This window comes from Lepidochelys kempii, chromosome 8 (assembly GCF_965140285.1).
Source record: "Lepidochelys kempii isolate rLepKem1 chromosome 8, rLepKem1.hap1, whole genome shotgun sequence".
Classification (NCBI taxonomy): domain Eukaryota; kingdom Metazoa; phylum Chordata; order Testudines; family Cheloniidae; genus Lepidochelys; species Lepidochelys kempii.
Window position 1 is genome coordinate 93,759,425 of NC_136387.1, and position 21,307 is coordinate 93,780,731.

At 39.5% G+C, this 21,307-nt stretch overlaps 1 protein-coding gene across 22 annotated transcripts in view; it reads left to right on the forward strand.

Moving 5' to 3' along the window:
* DAB1 (DAB adaptor protein 1) overlaps positions 1-21,307 on the forward strand; it is a 677,908-nt gene that overhangs the window by 494,456 nt on the left and 162,145 nt on the right. The gene's annotated exons all lie outside the window — the stretch shown is intronic.

Genomic DNA, 21,307 nt, shown 5'->3' on the forward strand with positions numbered 1-21,307 from the left:
AGACTTTGCATGCATTGTGGTAAAAGCAATATTACTGAGCGGAAGGAGAAAACAAACAACAAAGAAATAATACACATAATAATTTTACATTCTATCCTACAGTTAAAATTCAGGGTCAGGTTGCGGAGCCTTTATTCACAATGGTGCATACTTACTCCTCTGTATAGCACTACTGAAGTGGGATTACTTGAGTGAGTACTTATCAATGTGAATAATAAAAAGAAGATGATCTTGAAGCAGTGATGACTAGCATGGTGCTGCTTGCCTTCTTTTATGTTCTACAAGGGTAAAAATTAGCCTCAGTTTCACTTTCTTTATACTTGAGACCCAATTTGAAACTCAAATTTTACAAGACCAGCACCCCGGCTTCAAAAACTTCTTATGGGATAGCCCAGGATAAAGTACAGATCCTGCTATTTCTGTGTTTCAGTTGCTGGAGGTTAGCCCACTGGAGGGCATTGGAACTGTGTGTTGTATGCTCTTCAAACAGAGAGATTCTCTGACTTTTTGCAAAAAGAACAGGAGGACTTGTGGCACCTTAGAGACTAACTAATTTATCTGAGCATAAGCTTTTGTGAGCTACAGCTCACTTCATCGGATGACTTTTTGGTGATTCATCTGTACTTTTGCTTATGTAGTGATTTTTTCTGGGTGCCTTGCTCCACTAAACCTTCTTTTGGGGTAGACTTCCTACTACTGGGACCTGACCCTCAAAATCCCAGCTAGATTTGGAAGTCCACTAGGCACCTTGAATTATATGCTTTGGAAGAGAGAAGATAAATTGGACACTTTGTTATGAGAACTCTTGAGCTATTGGTTTAAATGCATAAAAGGAGATTATTAATTTAACAGACAAACATTAAACATCATGGTTTAGCTTTGGAAAGATAATATTGGAGCTTTGTGGTAGCTGAGAAGGCATTATGTAGATCACAGGTTCCCAAACTTTTTTTTTTTGCTATGCCTCCCTTTAGAGAGTCATATCCCATGTGGGCCCCTCTCCCCAGCCCTGTCTCCAAGCCCTCTGCTTGGCTCCCTCAGCTTCTTTGCTCTCACTCTGCCAGCTTACTGCTCCCTCGACTAGCCCTAGCCAGCTCCTCTTTCTCCCCGGCCACACCGCAATCCCTATCAGGCAGCACCCCGCTGACTCTACTCACTGGCTCCAGCTGCTTCCTCCATGCTGCTGCTGCCTGGATCTTGCTTCCTGTGCTGCTGCCTGTTGCCACTGGCCCAGAGTCTGGGACACGTGTAGGGAGGGGTGGGGGCATGGCAGTAACAGACACTGTGGGAGCTGGCTGGCTCTCCAGTCCCACCTCTGGGGCCTCTCCTTGTGTGCCGGCTGCTGGACAACTGTGCACAACCCACTGCTGGCAAACCTATGATGTCGATGTAAAGAGGTCCCCTCCCTTGCCAAGATGTACAGCTGAAAGTAGAGCTGGTCAAATTATTCATTACTAACAATATTTATTTTCTCTTGGCAATGAATTCCACATCTCCTAATCTCTTTGTTTAATATTCACCGAATATGGTTCAGGCAAACACAAATTTTGGCATATGGGTTGTTTACATACTGTGATTGCTCTATTTGTGGTTTGTGATTGGTAATTTAAGTCACATGGTGTTGCTTCTGCTCCATAAATCAGTTGATGAAACTTTTGGAAATAACAAATAATTCTCTTAGGGATTGAGTTTTTTGATGAGTAATTTGTGCCAACATTCATGTAACTTTCTAGATTCACAAACATCTTCACAAATCTTCAGGGGTTGAATACTTTGTAAGTCTTATCCCCACAAATGTAAGTGAACAGGACGCACTGCCATTACTGATGAGAATATTCATGAAATATGTTGTATATTCTGTGACCAGCTCTAGCAGGAGTTACCCTTTATCCGTCATGGCGAAGTGGCTGAAAAGTGATCAGTGCACAGCAGTAAAACATCTCCAGAATTAATCATTTTCTGTATTGAATGTATAAGTCTGACTGCTTTGAATAACAGCCAGCAAGCTGCTGGGGTCACAGTAGAATAGGTTTTTTGGACAGGCTATGTATAAAATTCAGGTAATGTATTAGCTGTTCAAATCCTAGGTCGGGAAAGTGAGAAGAAACTTGATTTGTTCATTACTTTTCATTGGTTCATGTCACATCATGTATATCTCAGCAAATGAGCCCTAACCTAGAACAGTGTGATATGATGGACATTTGGAAAAATCTGTGTTTTTCAGGTTCATTAACTGACATCAGAGGGGGAGTAGCAAGTGCACAACCTGAAGTTATGTTTGTAGACACTGAGTTCAGTTATCCAATGGAAATGACTATTCTGAAGAAATAAGTCTTTGCTTTATAAAGACTTCAGTGAGTCTGTGTTTATTGTTTTGACAGCTGCTTCCATTTAAAAGCAGAGATATGCGTCTTTCACAATATAATCTGATATTCTAATGCATACAAGACAACCTACAATATTGTGTTAAGCAAGTATGTACCTGTAAACTCCAGAGCTTTACAGGACAGACTTTCCATAGGTGTGTTGCGTATTGCGTATTTTTAGATCTATACTGACTGAAAGAGAATAAGCATAGGTTAGGCTAAATTGTCTTCCCAGCTGTACCATAGGTTATCCCTGCGTTTTTAGCTAGACCACTGAAACCATCTTTGGCTCAGTTTCTCAATCTCTATAAAAGTGATAATATTTCTGGATTTCAAAGGAGTATTGTGAAGCATAATTCATGAATGTTTGTAAGACACATGGAGATCTTCAGGTGGAAAGTGCTACAGCAGTGCAAAATATTGTCATTAACTAGGTGAAAAAAATGAAAACATGGTTATTAAGTTGATATTGCCAACCCATTTTGGGTGTTGCATAGCTGTTTTCTGCAAATTGATTGAATAACATGAATACTAAAATTAGAATTTGAATAGCAGTTTTATGTATATTATATATATTTTAATCAGATGAGGTACATGCTGACCACCTAAATCAGAGTGCCTCCTTAGTACTTTTTGAATTTCTTAGAATTGTGGATGTTTCAGAACTAGGTTTTTTTGTGATTCCCAGTGGGGAAAAAGATAAATAAAACTGGGTATGGATTTAAATACTCTGTCTGTGATTGATACTGGTAATGACTTGATTGGCGATAATAAATTGACAGCTTAGTTTTTAATGTGATTTACATACTGGACAAAAAAGTTACTCAAAATAGCTGGTATTAACAGTAGTCTGATTATGCCAATACAAGAGATTCTACAATGTTATTTTGATGTATAGAACTAGGTGAAATTTTTCTACTAAACAATTTTCCTGCTGAAAAATGCAGTTTCATCAAAAAACAAAATGAGAATGTCATTTAAAATTAAACTTGTCTATGGAAAACTTTGAAAGACACAAAATGAAAATGTGAGGAATCGCTAACAAATTTAGTCTTTAAGGTGCCAGCGGACTCCTTGTTGTTTTTATGGATACAGACTAACACGGCTACTCCCGATACTTGCCTCATACAAGGTGATCCTGGACAAAGGGTGGTAGTGACATGTAAAGAGGCACATAAAATGCAAGTACAATTTATTGTCTTGGGCTTGCAGTACAGTTTATCATGGGCTTACTCATTTGCAGGAGTTCATGATGCCCACATTCTGCAAGGCACTGACAGCCTATTCCATATATGCACTTAAGGCACTATAAAAAGAATTTATTAATAAGAGTATTTAAAGATTTTAAATAATATAGGACCAGCCTAGCTCAGGAACTGCCTGGTGCCCTCTGTTTATATCACTGCAACTGAGATCTGTAGGATTGGCCATGTTGACTATATGAATATATTGGGCGGGCTGAGTTGTGGGTCCACATTTGAGCAAAAGCAGAGAAGTGGTACCCTGTGGGCCTAAGTTAAGCCTTTTGTGTTGCTCTTGCATAGTGCCCCTCGGATTTGAGCAGTTGCCCTGGTTTCTGCCATAACTTTGAATTCACTGATTGTTGTTGCTCTTAATATTATGCATTAGCCGCATTATAGTAGTGGCAGGAAGCCAAACCCTCTTCTTTCTAGTACTGTATGCACCCATAGTGACAAATGGTCCATAGGTGAAGAGTTGACAATCAAAACAGGCTAGACAGCCAGCCGTGCTGACACCACTTTCATTTGTTCCTTTACAAACAAAAAATCCTTTAATTTTTATGGATATTTTAGCTTTGAATATAAACGGGATTTGATGTTAGTTTAGTCAGGTGACTGATAGAGTTGTGTGGTGAAATATGTGACACTTGTTATTGTGCTGAACCTGCAACTGCGGATCATATTAGGGATATTGCTGCAAAGAAGTCTTGAGATTAGTTAATGGTTGGAAAAGGTTTCTGAGTGCTGTTCACTCTTGAGATCTCTTAACCTTTCTTTAATGCCTTCAAATATAGCTCCACTTGTTTTCATTTGAATAATCTGCCTTAGATATAAAACAAAATGTCGCTTTGTATCTCTACAGGACCTTTTAGGTTTTATTTGTCTGCTTCTGATTATTAAAGCGATATAGACACTGTCAGGTCAAATTTATATTCTGTGGCTCTGGCTGGTGAGTAGAAAAAGGGAGATCGTTAGGAAGAAAAGATCCAGTATACATCCTCAGCTGCACTCTGTACATAGAGACCATTTCAATGGTCCTGCTGCAAAGGTCACTGAAGTCCATGTCAAGGCTTCCATTGACTTCTGAGGGGTAGGCAGTGGGTCAAATATGTCTAAATTTTGCTACTGGGACACTCTCCTCAGAGTATTAGCCAGAACTGTAAGCCACAGTCTTACCTTTCTGCCTCAGCAAGAAATAACTTCGTTGGAGCTTAAATCTCATGTCTGCTCCCTGCTACACCAGTCTGGTCACCTCACCAGCAAAATCCTCAAGACTCTGCTAGTCTTGACCTTGCCTTGCAGGTAACAATCAGTGAATTCTAGTTCCTGAGTTCCCCAGAGCTATCCAGTCCCCCTCACTGGATATGCCCGGAAATTATTAAGTTTGCAGCCTCCAAAGAGACATAGTACACACATCAGCCTGATAGCTTAGCTAAGGACTCAGTCTTTACTTCAATTTAACAGCACTGAGATGGCGTATCATAAAACAAAGTATAAGATTATTGATAAAGAACATAGATTTAAATGAAACTAAGAGAAAAAGACACCAAAAATGGTCACAAACAAAACAAAATAAAACATGCTTTCTAGTGTCCAAGACTTAACTTTAGCAAGATGTGATCTGTGTTTTCTCACTTACATCAAGCTAACAGCCTCTCCAGCTCTTCCAGTTGGAGGATCCAATGTTTACAGAATCAAGAGTGCCGTCCCCTTCATTCCCTAAGTGATGGGTAACTAGAATGTCTTTTTGCTCCTCTTATATTTCCCCAAGTCCATTGTTTTTGTCTCAAGAACCAGAAAGATCTCTTGGGGGTTCAGACTCTGGTGTGGCCCCCTGGTGTGCTCACCAGGATGTTCCCTCTATCACTTGTTACCTTGATTGTTTACCTTAGATGTAAATGTACTTTCATTGTCCTCCGCCTGTAATCAAGCCAGGCAGATAGGTGAATCCACATTCCTTTATCTAAGGCAGGCTTGTTTATTCACTACCTCCGAAAAATATGTTAACATATTTCTAAAAAGAAAAGGAGTACTTGTGGCACCTTAGAGACTAACCAATTTATTTGAGCATAAGCTTTCGTGAGCTACAGCTCACTTCATCAGATGCATACTGTGGAAAGTGTAGAGGATCTTTTTATACACACAAAGCATGAAAAAATACCTCCCCCCACCCCACTCTCCTGCTGGTAATAGCTTATCTAAATTGATCACTCTCCTTACAATGTGTATGATAATCAAGTTGGGCCATTTCCAGCACAAATCCAGGTTTTCTTTCCCCCTCCTTCCCCCCTCCCCCCACACACAAACCCACTCTCCTGTTGGTAATAGCTAATAGGTAATAGGAGAGTGGTCACTTTAGATAAGCTATTACCAACAGGAGAGTGGGTTTGTGGGTGGGGGGGAGAGAAAACCTGGATTTGTGCTGGAAATGGCCCAACTTGATTATCATACACATTGTAAGGAAAGTGATCACTTTAGATAAGCTGTTACCAGCAGGAGAGTGGGGTGAGGTATTTTTTCATGCTTTGTGTGTATAAAAAGATCCTCTACACTTTCCACAGTATGTATCCGATGAAGTGAGCTGTAGCTCACAAAAGCTTATGCTCAAATAAATTGGTTAGTCTCTAAGGTGCCACAAGTACTCCTTTTCTTTTTGCAAATACAGACTAACACGGCTGTTACTCTGAAACGTATTTCCAGAACACAATCCTTGCATCCATAACACAGTGATATTCATGACCAGTGTGTCACCAGTTTTTGTATGATATCTTACTTGATTCACTTTTATAGTGCAATAATATATACAATCAGTTGATTGAGTTGTGGTTCTGACCCTTTGTTTTCCCCGTGGGGTGTTTGGACCTTGATTGTTACAGTTACATAAAGTCTTCTTAATAAATTCAGCTTCTATATTGATCATTGTTTTACCTTGCTGGGAGATGGGGAGTGGGAGGTTGCAATCTGCAGGGCTTTGGTGGAGAAAGATATAGGCAGGTGTCGTAGATAGCGACAAGAAACAGGATTCCCATGGTGGGAAGGAGGAGTTCTATGACAGCTGAGCCAAATGACAAATACTGTTCCTGCAAAGTCACAGAATTTATGAGACCCTGTTTATGTATCTGGAACAGCTGTTGTTTTGTGTGGTACTATAGTCATGCAAACTCATTCCCTTACAGGAAAGGTATATTGAAATATCCTCATTAAGCATCATTGTGACAATGTTTCTCTTGCTATAAACTTTTCAGTCATTCTCACATCTTTTTGCTCTCTTTCCATTATTGCTAGAGCTGATTTGTAAAACGATGTCTGTCCGACGCTGAGCGATTATTATTAAGATATGATATATAAAATCCTCCCAGAGGCTGATGTGAAAGTTCTGCTTATTTAGGATAACACATGCTATACACCACAGCTGCAAAACTGTACAGTAACGTGAATGGTGGTTGAATTTCCTACATCAACATTATCACCTTGATGAATTCAGAAAATTAGACCATTAAAAATGTGAAGTACTAATTTTGCCTTTTTTTCAATCAATAGTGATAATATTTATCTATTGATATTATAAACCTCCGGGGTTTGATGGGCTGTAGAAATGCTACCTGTACATATTCCCAGCCACAAGTGTACATCAGGGATTTTAACTGCCTTCCTTTAGGATGGGGGTATGCAAACTCTGATGAGTGTAGCGTTTGTCAATGTAATTGTTCTGTTGCTCTTTACTACATATCTTGTCATGAGTCTAAGCAACCAGGGACCTTCGTTTCAATTTGACCTCAGCAATCCTCCCCGCTTGATCTCACTCTGTCACATGAGCTGACAGTGCACCATATGTCATTAGAAAGGATTATACTTCTGCCATCCCCCACCACCAACCCTAATCTCAATACCTTTGTTGGTTGTGATCCACTCGTATGGTAAATTACTTCCGTGCTGCAACTACCTAGAGAGACCTTGCTGGAATTTTAAAAGGCATCCTGAAGAGATTTCACATAGCTAATTAAAACAGTCTTGTAGGTCACTTCCCCACAAATTGGACATTTTATAGCAAGAGTAGGCCCATTTATTAATGATTCAGACTGCGCTACTTAGAAGCTGACTGTTCTTCTCGTTGCATCATTTGATTGCCTTAGTTCGCTGAGTAGTGAATAAGCCCCGGGTGTTAGTAGCCTAGGGGTAGGGAATTGTACGTTTTTATTAGTCATCCTTGATAAAAATGTGAACCACTTGTGGTCTTGTAGTACATGGAGAAATCCCACTGTGTAAATATTTATGGACCATGAATCAAATATAAAATATTTACTTCAGTCTCTTGGAATTACAAATGACTTAATAATCCCTTTTGGGAACTGGTTTGCCTTGGTTAAGGATCTGTGTTAATGCTGTACATGGAAAATCTCCTTGTGGAATTTAACTTACACAGTGACATGTAAATGAAAAGTTTAATGGAGGTGAACCAAACTACCAAATTTGGATGCAGATTCTGAATCCACCAGTCTGGGCCCATATCAATTTTAATTAAGAAACTTAATTTGACAGTTCCCACACTCATTTTTGTATTTGACATTTTTTAGATGATTTTTGCTAGTTAAACTGCTGACCATCATCGCAGTTCTTAACTCTCTTTTTCAAAAGTGACTTAAGCATTTAGGAGCCTAAAGACAAGTCTACCCTACAAAATGAAGTTGACCTAAGTTACGTCGGTATTCAGCCACCACAGTAAGTACGTCGCTTTTGCATGTCCACACTACTTGTGTTGGAGGTGCACATCATCACCAGGAACGCTTGCACCGATTTAACTGTCAGTGTGGGGCATTGTGGGATGGCTTCTGAAGGCAGCAACAGTCGATGTAAGCAATGCAATGTCTACACTGACACTGCATCGATCTAACTACATCAACAAGCGCTACCCTCTCATGGTGGTGGATTATTAAGTCGGGGTAGTGGGCAAGTTACATTTAGTGTAGACACTTAGAATTGGATCGACGTAAGCCGCCTTACATTGAGATCTATCTCTGTAGTGTAGACCAGGGCTTAGTCTTAATGAGAGATAGGCTCCTCAGTCACTTGAATGCTTTTGAAAACTCTAACCTAGGTCATGCTCAAGTTGAAGCTTACTTAGATTCATAGATATTTAGGTCAGAAGGGACCATTATGATCATCTAGTCTGACCTCCTGCACAATGCAGGCCACAGAATTTCACCCACCACTCCTAAAAAAGACCTCACACCTATATCTGTGCTATTGAAGTCCTCAAATTGTAGTTTGAAGACCTCAAGGAGCAGAGAATCCTCCAGCAAGTGACCCGTGCCCCATGCTACAGAGGAAGGCGAAAAACCTCCAGGGCCTTCCAATCTGCCCTGGAGGAAAATTCCTTCCCGACCCCAAATATGGCGATCAGCTAAACCCTGAGCATATGGGCAAGATTCATCAGCCAGATACTACAGAAAATTCTTTCCCGGGTAACTTGGATCTTACCCCATCTAAAAACCCATCACAGGCCATTGGGCCTATTTACCATGAATATTTAATTACCAAAACCATGTTATCCCATCATACCATCTCCTCCATAAACTTATCGAGTTTAATCTTAAAGCAAGATAGATCTTTTGCCCCCACTACTTCCCTCGGAAGGCTATTCCAAAACTTCACTCCTCTGATGGTTAGAAACCTTCGTCTAATTTCTAATCTAAATTTCCTAGTGGCCAGTTTATATCCATTTGTTCTTGTGTCCACATTGGTATTGAGTTTAAATAATTCCTCTCCCTCTCTGGTATTTATCCCTCTGATATATTTATAGAGAGCAATCATATCTCCCCTCAACCTTCTTTTAGTTAGGCTAAACAAGCCAAGCTCCCTGAGTCTCCTTTCATAAGACAAGTTTTCCATTCCTCGGATCATCCTAGTAGCCCTTCTCTGTACCTGTTCCAGTTTGAATTCATCCTTCTTAAACATGGGAGACCAGAACTGCACACAGTATTCCAGGTGAGGTCTCACCAGTGCCTTATATAACGGTACTAAAACCTCCTTATCCCTACTGGAAATACCTCTCCTGATGCATCCCAAGACGACATTAGCTTTTTTCACAGCCATATCACATTGGCAGCTCATAGTCAACCTATGATCAACCAATACTCCAAGGTCCTTTTCCTCCTCCGTTACTTCTAGTTGATGCGTCCCTAGCTTATAACTAAAATTCTTGTTATTAATCCCTAAATGCATGACCTTACACTTCTCACTATTAAATTTCATCCTATTCCTATTACTCCAGTTTACAAGGTCATCCAGATCCTCCTGTAGGGTATCCCTGTCCTTCTCTAAATTAGCAATACCTCCCAGCTTTGTATCATCTGCAAACTTTATTAGCACACTCCCACTTTTTGTGCCCAGGTCAGTAATAAAAAGATTAAATAAGATTGGTCCCAAAACTGATCCTTGAGGAACTCCACTGGTAACCTCCCTCCAACTTGACAGTTCACCTTTCAGTAGGACCCGTTGTAGTCTCCCCTTTAACCAATTCCCTATCCACCTTTCAATTTTCCTATTGATGCCCATCTTATCCAATTTAACTAATAATTCCCCATGTGGCACAGTATCAAACGCCTTACTAAAATCTAAATAAATTAGATCCACTGCATTTCCTTTATCTAAAAAATCTGTTACTCTCTCAAAGAAGGAAATCAGGTTGGTTTGGCACGATCTACCTTTTGTAAAACCATGTTGTATTTTGTCCCATTTACCATTGACTTCAATGTCCTTAACTACCTTCTCCTTCAAAATTTTTTCCAAGACCTTGCATACTACAGATGTCAAACTAACAGGCCTATAATTACTTGGATCACTTTTTTTCCCTTTCTTAAAAATAGGAACTATGTTAGCAATTCTCCAATCATATGGTACAACCCCTGAATTTACAGATTCATTAAAAATTCTTGCTAATGGGCTTGCAATTTCTTGTGCCAATTCTTTTAATATTCTTGGATGAAGATTATCTGGGCCCCCCGATTTAGCCCCATTAAGCTGTTTGAGTTTCGCTTCTACCTCAGATATGGTGATGTCTACCTCCATATCCTCATTCCCATTTATCATGCTACCATTATCCCTAAGATCCTCTTTAGTCTTATTAAAGACTGAGGCAAAGTATTTGTTTAGATATTGGGCCATGCCTAGATTATCCTTGACCTCCACTCCATCCTCAGTTTTTAGCGGTCCCACTTCTTCTTTCTTTGTTTTTTTCCTATTTATATGACTATAGAACCTTTTACTATTGGTTTTAATTCCCTTTGCAAGGTCCAACTCTACTTGACTTTTAGCCTGTCTCACTTTATCCCTACATATTCTGACCTCAATAAGGTAGCTTTCCTTACTGATCCCTCCCTTCTTCCACTCCCTATATGCTTTCTGCTTTTTCTTAATTACCTCTCTAAGATGCTTGCTCATCCAGCTTGGTCTACAACTCCTGCCTATGAATTTTTTCCCCTTTCTTGGGATGCAGGCTTCCGATAGCTTCTGCAGCTTTAATTTAAAATAATCCCAGGCCTCCTCTACCTTTAAACCCATAAATTCTTCAGTCCAATCCACTTCCCTAACTAATTTCCTTAATTTTTGAAGGTCAGCCCTTTTGAAATCAAAAACCCTAGTTGCAGATTTATTTTTGTTAATCCTTCCATTCAGTTTGAACTGAATTAGCTCATGATCACTTGAGCCAAGATTATCCCCTACAACCATTTCCTCTATGAGATCCTCATTACTCGCCAAGACCAGATCTAAAATGGCATCCCCTCTAGTCGGTTCAGCAACTACTTGTTGAAGGAATCCATCAGCTATCGCATCTAGGAAAATCTGAGCCCTATTATTATTACTAGCACTCATCCTCCAGTCTATATCTGGGAAGTTAAAGTCTCCCATGATCACACAGTTTCCATTAGTATTTACTTTATTAAAAACATTAAAAAGGGCTCTATCCATATCCAAATTAGATCCCGGTGGTCTATAGCACACCCCAAGCACTATCCTAGGGGAGGCTCTAATAGTTTTCTTCCCCAATTTAATTATTGCCCAGACAGACTCAGTCATATCCATTTCATCGCTTCTTATTTCTTTACATTCTATCTCATCATTGATATACAGTGCTACTCCACCACCTTTACCTTTATTTCGGTCTTTCCTAAACAGCACATACCCTTCAATACCTGTAGCCCAGTCATGACTACTATTCCACCAGGTCTCTGTTATACCTATAATATCTGGTTTCACTTCCTGCACCAGTAACTCTAGTTCCTCCATTTTGTTACCTAGGCTCCTTGCATTAGTGTACAAACATCTTAATTTTTGCTGTTTGGCCTCACTCACATTCTGTACCCTATTAGGCACGGTTATTTTACTACCAGTATAACCTATTAGACTTGTATCTACACTGCCCTTCCTCCTACCTACAGCTGTATACTTGTGCGGCTGCATGAGACGTTGCAGTACTTAAGTCTGTTTCAGGTAGCCTCTAGTGAGATGGGCGTTTATCAGACCCATGAGGCCCAGGCTTTGCATTGATTATTTTGGATCATAAAAATAGCCTATTTTTTGGGTTTGTTTTGGCAAAAAATTGCCTTTCCATCTAGTCTGGATTTTATTTGTGTCCAAACATGAATATACCCCTAGATTCATTTCTCCAAATGAAGGACTATTTGTATTCAGGCAGGACTAAACATAAATCACAACCCCGATAAAGAACTGAGTCCTTAGCAGGCCCACCATTCTCTTTTTGGAGGGAACATAGGGAAAAAGAGAGGATAGGGAGAAGACACCTTACTTACTTTTTCTTTTCCCTGATCTTTTTCTTTCTTAAATACCTGATCCATTCTACTTTGTTTTTGTCCACTGGCTCAAATTCTTTGTCCCACCAGTATTACTTTTCCACCTATGGACATTTTTCTGCCTACAGTTGTTACTCTGTAATGAATTCCCACTTTCAGAACCAACACATCCTTTCAGGAGCTGACAGGTGGTGATGCCTTGTGAAGGTCCTAAATTTTGTGCAGAAGGAGATAGGCGGTCGTATAATGGCCGGACATGTTTACACTTGTTCGTGGGACCGGTAAGCTGTTACACTGTGCTGGATCTTTTCATTTAGAGTCAGGCTTGACACTTCATAGTTTCACTAGCCCATGCACTTTAATGAAAGGTTCTCTGGAAATATAATGTATCATAGTAATCTTTTAGAATTTCCAGTTGCGTATTCTGGCTTCAAATGCTGTTATCAAAAAGTGACTGTAAAATGACACCTTTTGACTCAATAGATCTGCTCCCTGGGTGTAACCAGAGTCACATCTGCTGATTGTAATGAAGAATAGATTCTTACTATGTTTTTTTCCTGATAATTTTTCACAGACTTCCTTTGGGGAATGTGAGCTGAGTTCTATTCTGCCTTGTGATTCTTCAATATAATTGTTAATTAACTTCCACTTCCAGAATCACCATTGCTGGTAATGCACAAGCTGGGGGGAAAAAAGAGCTTGACTTTCAGATGACCAGTTAAGATTGTGCTGCTGGCAGTTAGGAAAACTGCAAGTAGAGCCTTTTTGAGGTAGAAGTCATCAAGACGCAATTCACATGCAACTCCATGGTACGGTTTTTACAGATTCATATCCAGATTAGAACTGCAGTTTAAAGTAATATTTCTTTTTTATGATTTGAATATTTTTATCAGTCAGTAACTGTATTTTATCAAATTTATTTTCGTTTTTTAAAATACGAAACGTCCAGAGTCAACAGTAATACAGTGCCATGAATAGCATAGTAATAACCTATGTTAAGTTGAGTCTAGTTTTCAGACATTACAAATGATGGGTGTTGTAAACAATGAAAAACAGGTGAATTTGTTCACATTATGATCTGATAACAAATCAGTTGAAGTGCCATCAGTGTAGTGAGATAGTCCAAGTTTTCGTAATGTGATTTATTTTGATTTATTTTTCTGTTTTGTTAGTAGATGGCTGTGATGCATGCTGGTATCTGGAAAAACAAATGTAGATTTTATTTAATGAGAAATCAAAGAGGATCACTGTCAAGAGCTTATTTTGTTTATGGGGAATAGACTTATTTATGTTTACCCACAGTAAGAACATGAGTTTTTCAATAATTTATGGATCAAGTACAACAAAATTAAATGATATACTAATTGAGGTTAGATGATTTGCTATAACAAACCTCTTGTGTGAAATAGTTACTGACAGCATTATCTGGAGATCTTTTGAGTGTTGGTAGACGTTCTGAATTCATTCTCAAGTGGAAATAGAATGGGAAAATCATTAATCTTGGCATTGTATAGATATAATTCACCAGAAATGGCTATCAAATAATTACTGTTGCAAATTCAGCGTGTGTGGGTCCTGTTTTAAATATCATGTCTAGACAAAATGGGTTACACCGTTGTGCTGATTAAAGAATTTTAGTTGAGGGAGTGACATCCTGCTTAAAACTACATTTACAATTGCACTGAATTGAGACACACCTCTATGAAAGATGGGGAGGGATCCCTTTCTTTGTTGTTTGGCCAAAGGAGTTGAGAGTCTGAGCAGTGTGGGATTAACTTCCTTAAAAGTCTTTCTTATGTTATCATTTCTCTGTATTGTAAAAATAGACAAAACCTTGCACCTGAAACTAATAATTAGGAGCCTACTGCAATGTATGTCCCAAATGAGGATTTGACCTCATAGCCCATTCAGATGGGGATGAAAATGCAGGAATGTAATACTGCATTATAAGATGGGATCTACCCTAGGAAATGCACCTATTGCTGACAGTGAATGTCAGCAGTGGGTCCAGCTGACCGAGTGCTGCAAATGGTTTTACTGTACATATAGATGAGGTCAGAAAACATGGTTGAGCCCTGCTTGGAGCATCTCACAAAAAAGGGTGGTATGTGTGGGCAGGGCTATCAGACAGGCCAGCGAATTAAATTTTTGGGCAAATGTTGTGCTTGTTCCAGTGCCATTTGAAATCAGTAGAAAGACTCCCAACAGGCTTGGTATCAAGACTTCAGTGCGTATCAGGGAAATTCTGTTCAGAGGATTCTAGAAGGAGAAAATCCACCCCCAAAATACTAGACTGTCGTGTAATGAATATAACTGAGCAAGAATTACTGTATTCATCCAGATTAGTAGCTAAAATGCCTCTAAAGGGTTGGATTAGTGACTAGATCCTTATGTGGCTGAGAAAGAAATATTCCACGGGGACAAACATGTTGCTAATAGCACTTTTATGCCATCTTTCATCCAAAGTTTTCAATTTTGCTTAATAAAAATATTAATGAATGATATTCCTGCTAAGCTAGTTGCATTGGGTGCACGTTAACATTTCTATTGTTTTGAAAGATTGTGCTGTTTCCAGCCATATATGGGGAATTCTGCTAGGAATGGTAGAATCTTTCACAGTGGTACCTGCTCTGAGTATAGTATCGATACACCCATTGGAAGCATAATTGTTTCCACTTTGCAGATGGGAAAGCTGAGGCATAGACAGGTTTAGGGCCCTATTCTGTCCCCAAATACATTGATGGTATTGAAAGCCTTTCCAGTTTTACCTGAAATAAAGAGGTATTGTTATATTCATGTCTGCAATAGTGTGCTGTACATTCCTGGGCTGCTTATAGGAAATAACTTGAAAATTGTCAATGCAAAGGTCAGCTAGCTGCAAATTTTATTTGGTTATTATTTATGGAAATTAACAAGCTTCCATGTATTTCACCGTACATGGGTGAGGCTTAAATTGACTGCAAAGATAGTTGTGGCTGTGTATCTGAAGACAGAATTGATCCCTTACTGACTTATCCAAGATCACGGAGCAAAGCAGTGGCAGAGCTGGGTACATAACCTAAGGCTGCCAATTCCCAGTCATGTGCTGTAACTAACAGCTCACACTGTGTCAGTAACAGTTTATTAGTCAATCCATTGATCAACTTCTGGTGAAACAAATGCAGAGCAAAGTATGACTAGAAAAGCGTATTGGTTTCAGTTCTCATAGCCAAGAAGCCAGAGACCTAAGTAGGCATCTAGTTAAATACCTTAATACATTCACAGTAGTTAAAAAAAAATCACAACAATCTTAACCTTTAAAGCTGTAGACTTTTTGAATACAACAGTAACTTATTCATGAGGACTAGTCAACGTACACGTTGCCCTTTTGATATATGCTGTAACTGAATTTGTAAGCCCTTCATCCATTTCATATGACTTGTTCCTATCCTAGGAGTTCAAAGAGCTATAGAGTGAACCTGACTAGATAACAGGCTCAGTCTCACAACGATATATGTGTCAGGAACTGACATTCATTTTATTCCTTAGGAATAAAGAAAAGATGTGGTTATGATTCTTGTAGATTATGTGCTTTGGGTAAATCATCAATGTTTCCATTATGGGCCACACTCAGTAAATGTAACACGAGATGTACCAGTTTGGTCCTATGTTATATATTTGAGTTATCTGAAGGCAGAATGGCTGAAACCTTAAACACACTACACGTATTGGAATTACAAGTGACCATATATATTGGGGGGCAAATCACATGGTTTTGATTTTTTTTAACCTACTATTGTTACAGGTAATAGCTAAGTTTAGTGTAAAGACCTTAAAAAAATATGTTCCTATGTTTTTTTCGGTTTGCTGGCTTTGCCCGTTTGACAGCACTGTGTGTTTAGTTTCACTGTTTCCGACTTCATTTGTTTCCTTTTTTTGTGTAGGTCTTTCACATGACAACAGAGTGAAAATTAAAACAAACACACAAACTAAAAACAAGAAAATGTGATGGTAAAACCAGAACAATTGGGAGAGAATTCAGGGGTAGGTGCAGGACCTGAAACTGCTTTTAACTCCTTTTTTTAAAAAAAAGTAGAAATTCCAAGTTGGCGAAGTCACTTTACACATCTTTTAAATCATGCCTGATTTTTCATGCAGTTGGTTATGTACCTTTTAAAGTACCAAATAACCCCAGGCAGATATGGTAAATATGCAAAATAAAGAAGATTTCCATAGGTATAAACAATATGAGACGCAGGGCTTATCTACACTTGCAGTGCTGCAGTGTTGTAATGCTTAGTGAAGACACTACCTATGCAAGTGGGAGAGCTTCTCGCATCCGCCTAGGTACTCCGCCTCCACGAGAGATGGTAGTTATGTTGACAGGAGAAGACCTCCTGTCAACATAGAGCTGAATACGCTGGGAGTTGGGTTACTGTGCCTGAGTGACATCATTATACCGACATCAGTCTGTAGTGTAGACAAGGACTAAGATCTGAGAGAAAACTCCTTAAGAAACTTGGGAGCCATCCCAGTGCAGAGGGGACGCTGTAGAGGTTTTCTTGTTTTCATGTGCAAGGGAGGGTCAGACCACTCTGCAGCAGTCTTCCCAACATTCCCTGTACCTCCCCAGAAGGATCTATGCGGGTTCTGGAGTCCTTACGTGGAATGGGATTTGGAAACGATGACGTAGATCCTCCCCTAGGCATATCCAAAGGAAATATGCCAAAACAAATATTGCAACCCTGCTGCAGTAGTCTTTTCAGATAGGCCTCTTTGAAAGGGTCACTGAGCAGCGGCAGGTGGAGGAAGCACTGTTGGAGCTGCACAGGAGCCCATTATGAGGCAGAGTCTCCTCTGTGTGGATGGCCTGTGCCCCCAGTGAACTCTTGGGAGAGTTGCAGGTTCTGAGGGCCTGTTCTGTGTAGGGCGGCAGTGGGGTGGTGGTGATTGGCCAGCCCCCCCCGATCAATCTAGGAAACGTTTTGTGATGAGAGCCTTTGAGTAATTTTTCTCCTCCTATTCCCATCCTAATGAATATTTCCATGGGAGGGTTGATTTGCACCTAGAGATATAAGATAGATCTAGTTTGCTAGTATACAAGGTCTTAAAAACTTGGTAATGAGTGGTCAGCTGTCTCCAAGCCTGTTAGATCATTTTAAAATGCAGCCATTTTTTTAAATCAAGGTTCCAAGCTTAAAACATAGATCACTGTGGTAAGACCCATACTTATTTTCCAGTTCAGTGAAGATGTTGCAGCTTATCTGACATAAAAAAAACTAGCAATTGTATTTTCCCTAGACGCAAAATAGTTCTGCTGTCTATCACCAGTTGTTCACTAAAAATCTCTATCCTGGAAGGGCCAGATACTAATAAGCATCATTCATCTTGGATAATGACATATTCCACATAGAGTAGCTTGCTAGCTGAAAGATCTCAAAAACTAATTGCAAATGATAACTCATCATCCAATGGGGGCATTTCTGATGGGTTCTATGGGGATCTGTTCTTCACCAAATACTAGTCAATATCGTTATCTGTGATTTAGAAGAAAACATAAATTTATTGCTGGTAAAGTTTTCAGAAGACACAAAAATCGGCGTAGTGGTAAAATAATGAAAAGGACAGGACAGTATACAGCGTGACCTGCAGTGTATGGTAAGATTGCACTTGAGCAACATGCATTTTAGTACACCTAAATGCAAGGTCATGTATCTAGGAACTAGCAATGTAGGTCACACATGTGGGAACTACTTGGTGAGATTCTGTGGCCTGTGTTATGCAAGAGTTGAGACTATATGATCATATTGGTCCCTTATGGCCTTAAAAATCTGTAAATCTGTGAATAGTCCCAGTGACTTCAGTGGGACTGTTGCCAAGTAAGGTGCTACTTACTGCAAATAAGGACATCAGAATGGAGTTTAGTTTTAGAATCCCTTTTCTTTGTATCTGAATTGTCACCACCTTTTGAAGATTGGTCTAAAAAAAGACTAGATTGAAACTGTGGCATGTCTGCAGAGCAGAGTTCTCTGGCTCAAATCAAAACAAATTTTATTTTTCTTTGTATTCTTGATTCCTGCCAAGTTAGATGACTGCTAAGTCACTATATGGTCCAGTGTACCTTCTGTCCCTGATCTGGGAGCATCCAGCTCAGGCGTTTGTTCTCTCCCTAGGCCACCATGCAGTCTTTTCTCCCCTCTGCACTGCAGGCAGGCGGGAGTATATAGGCCATAGTTTACCATCTGTTCTGTGTTGCAGCTTGTCTCCTCTCCCTGGATGCAGATCCCTGTTCTACAGGGCTCTTCTCTTTCACAAAAGGCAAAAGTTGTTATCCCAGACTAGTGGGATGGGGAAGCACAAGAGGACGCATTAAACACCTTTGGCTCTTCGTAGATGCTGCAGTGAAATTATATTGTGAGATTATATGCAGGCAAGTGCTATTTCGAAAGGGTATTGACATAGGGCTAAGAGGTTTTACTGTAGTTTTTGTGGATATGGAGACAGTCAGCACATTAACCTTTTATATAAATAGCTTTGGTGACCTCCTTGCAGGTTATGAGTATGACCTACATACTGATAAACACAGTTCTAACACATTACCACGACAACAGTGCATTTACTTCTGTCTCCATGGAGATGTACAAGAATGATATTTCAAGCCCAGGTATTGATTGGAGACCAAGGTTTTTAGACGTTCAGTAACTGGTAGAATAACATAATAAAATAATGGGGTATATAAAATATATTTACAATAAATAAAAGAATCAGTTGGGCATCCTTAAGAACGAAGACAGAGCAGAGTGCTAAATAATATCCGAGTTTCTTATGCAAAGACCATTTGCTCTATCTTATTAGACATCTGTTCATGGTGGACTTGTTCCCGTTCCTGTCGGCATCAGTCAGGATTGAGCCCGCTCTCCTCTAGCTGTACTCTCGGAGGAAGTTGTCTGAGGTGGAGCATCCCTCAGCATCTGCCTTCAATAAGGAAACGAAGGCAGGCTCTGAAAATAAGAAATGCTGTGCAAAACCGATGATTTTAAAAACGACTAGTTTGGCATTTAACTACAAAGACACACCATCAGAGCTTCAGAAAATGTGAAACACTGGTATGACCATTCTTTAAGGCTAGCGAGCAACAGATTCCAGCAGGGGAGGTGATGCTTAACTAAGCTGCTGGAGTTCTTTGAAGCTATTACTGCCTTAATAGATAAAGGAAATACAGTGGTTGTAGTTTGATTTTCAACAAGCACTTGACAAGATTTCCACAGTTTCACAGTGGAGATTAAATACGAAGGTAAAGTAAAATAGGGTTCAGGACCAAAAAAAACCAGACTAAAGAGCAGGAGACAGACTGGTCAAATATGGGAATTTTTCCACTTCAGAAGAGATTACAAACCTGGGATCCTTATCCCATGAAGTCTCTTTGAGGTCACTGGGAGTTGAAGGTGCACAGCGCTTCAGAGGAGGTGCTTATGCCTTGTAGTGTTGGGCTTTGAATACCTAAGATGTCCTTTTTAAGACATCTGGGTTTCTTACTTTAAACTTTCAGAAGTTTAGGAATGAATTAGCGTGCATGTTTTGCACATGCTCCTAATCTTCTGAAAATCATGCCTAATCAGTATCAGATATTTTGATGTGTGTATTGAAAATGGTCATCCAGACCCTGAACTGCATTCAAGAAGTGTAGGGAAGATGATGTAAAGGGGACTGACTTCAGGCCACTTTTGTGCTTCCTGATCCTGGACCAGTCTGCCCCAGGCTAATTGTCTGATACAACCGAGGCCAGCCTAGATACTCTAAGTTCTGCTGACTCCTTAAAGGTCCATTATGGTTTATTGGAGCAGCTTGTGCCCCTAAACTGTCTGCGGTAAGCACAAATAGTCAAGAAGCCTGGATCCTTCTGGCACCAGTTACACAGGTTTTAGGGCTGCTTTGCTGCAGGGGAGCAGTGCAAGGCTGTCTAAATGCCCCCAAGGATCTGGCCCTGAGTTTACAAACATTAATATTTCATAGTAGTCTCCCCTGCAAATGGAAGGAAAGCTCTCTCTGGAGTCAGCTTGTTTTCCGTGTGTAGCAGCAGTTTAACAATCAGCAAATGTTGAGCAGCTAATGTGTGTTCTCTAATTACACCTCAGATTCTTTCAGTTTAGTTTGAGGAGAGATTATATAGTGAAAAGAATGATTCAGGGACTGAAAAGTAATTAAACAGAATAAGTCTTTTGAGGTTAGTTATTAATTTCATTTTTAACTGTCAAATTGCATCAAAGTAAATAGGGAGATAATACTCAGCCATCACCATATTATAGATGTAATTCTGAAAATATTAAAGTGCAGGCAAAAACATCTGTAATATTTTACTGATGCAACAGAATTAATACTCCACTTTTGCTTTGTGCTGCCAGCCTCAGATATTCACATAAGTTGTAGGGTGAAGTGAAATGTACAAAATCACATGTAAACTGAATATTTCAGAGAAACAGTCTGGCACACTATAAGTTTTGGTTTTATTGGGGTTTAATTTTAATATTCATGTAGTTATATGTTTATAATGCATTTATATGCAATATCTGCTAAATTGATATTTTGTAGGAGTGTTTATGGATGTTTCAGGAATGCCATTTTTTAATAAATTCAGTGGTTTTGAAATGTCTCTTCAAGATGTGATGGGCTATCAACTCCTTTAAGGAGAATTGGATGTTGAGAAAGAGAGTCTAGAATACATTAAAAATGTCAAAAATATGAAATTCTAAAGAAGCATTGAAGATCAAAACTGAAAACTACATGCAGAGTCTCCGTCTCACTTACTTTCCTTCTCTTTGTAATATCTTTAACTAGAGCATATACAGTACTACATCCAAAAATTAATACATTAAAAGAATGTTAAGGTTGCAAAGTCAAGCATTCCAAGGTC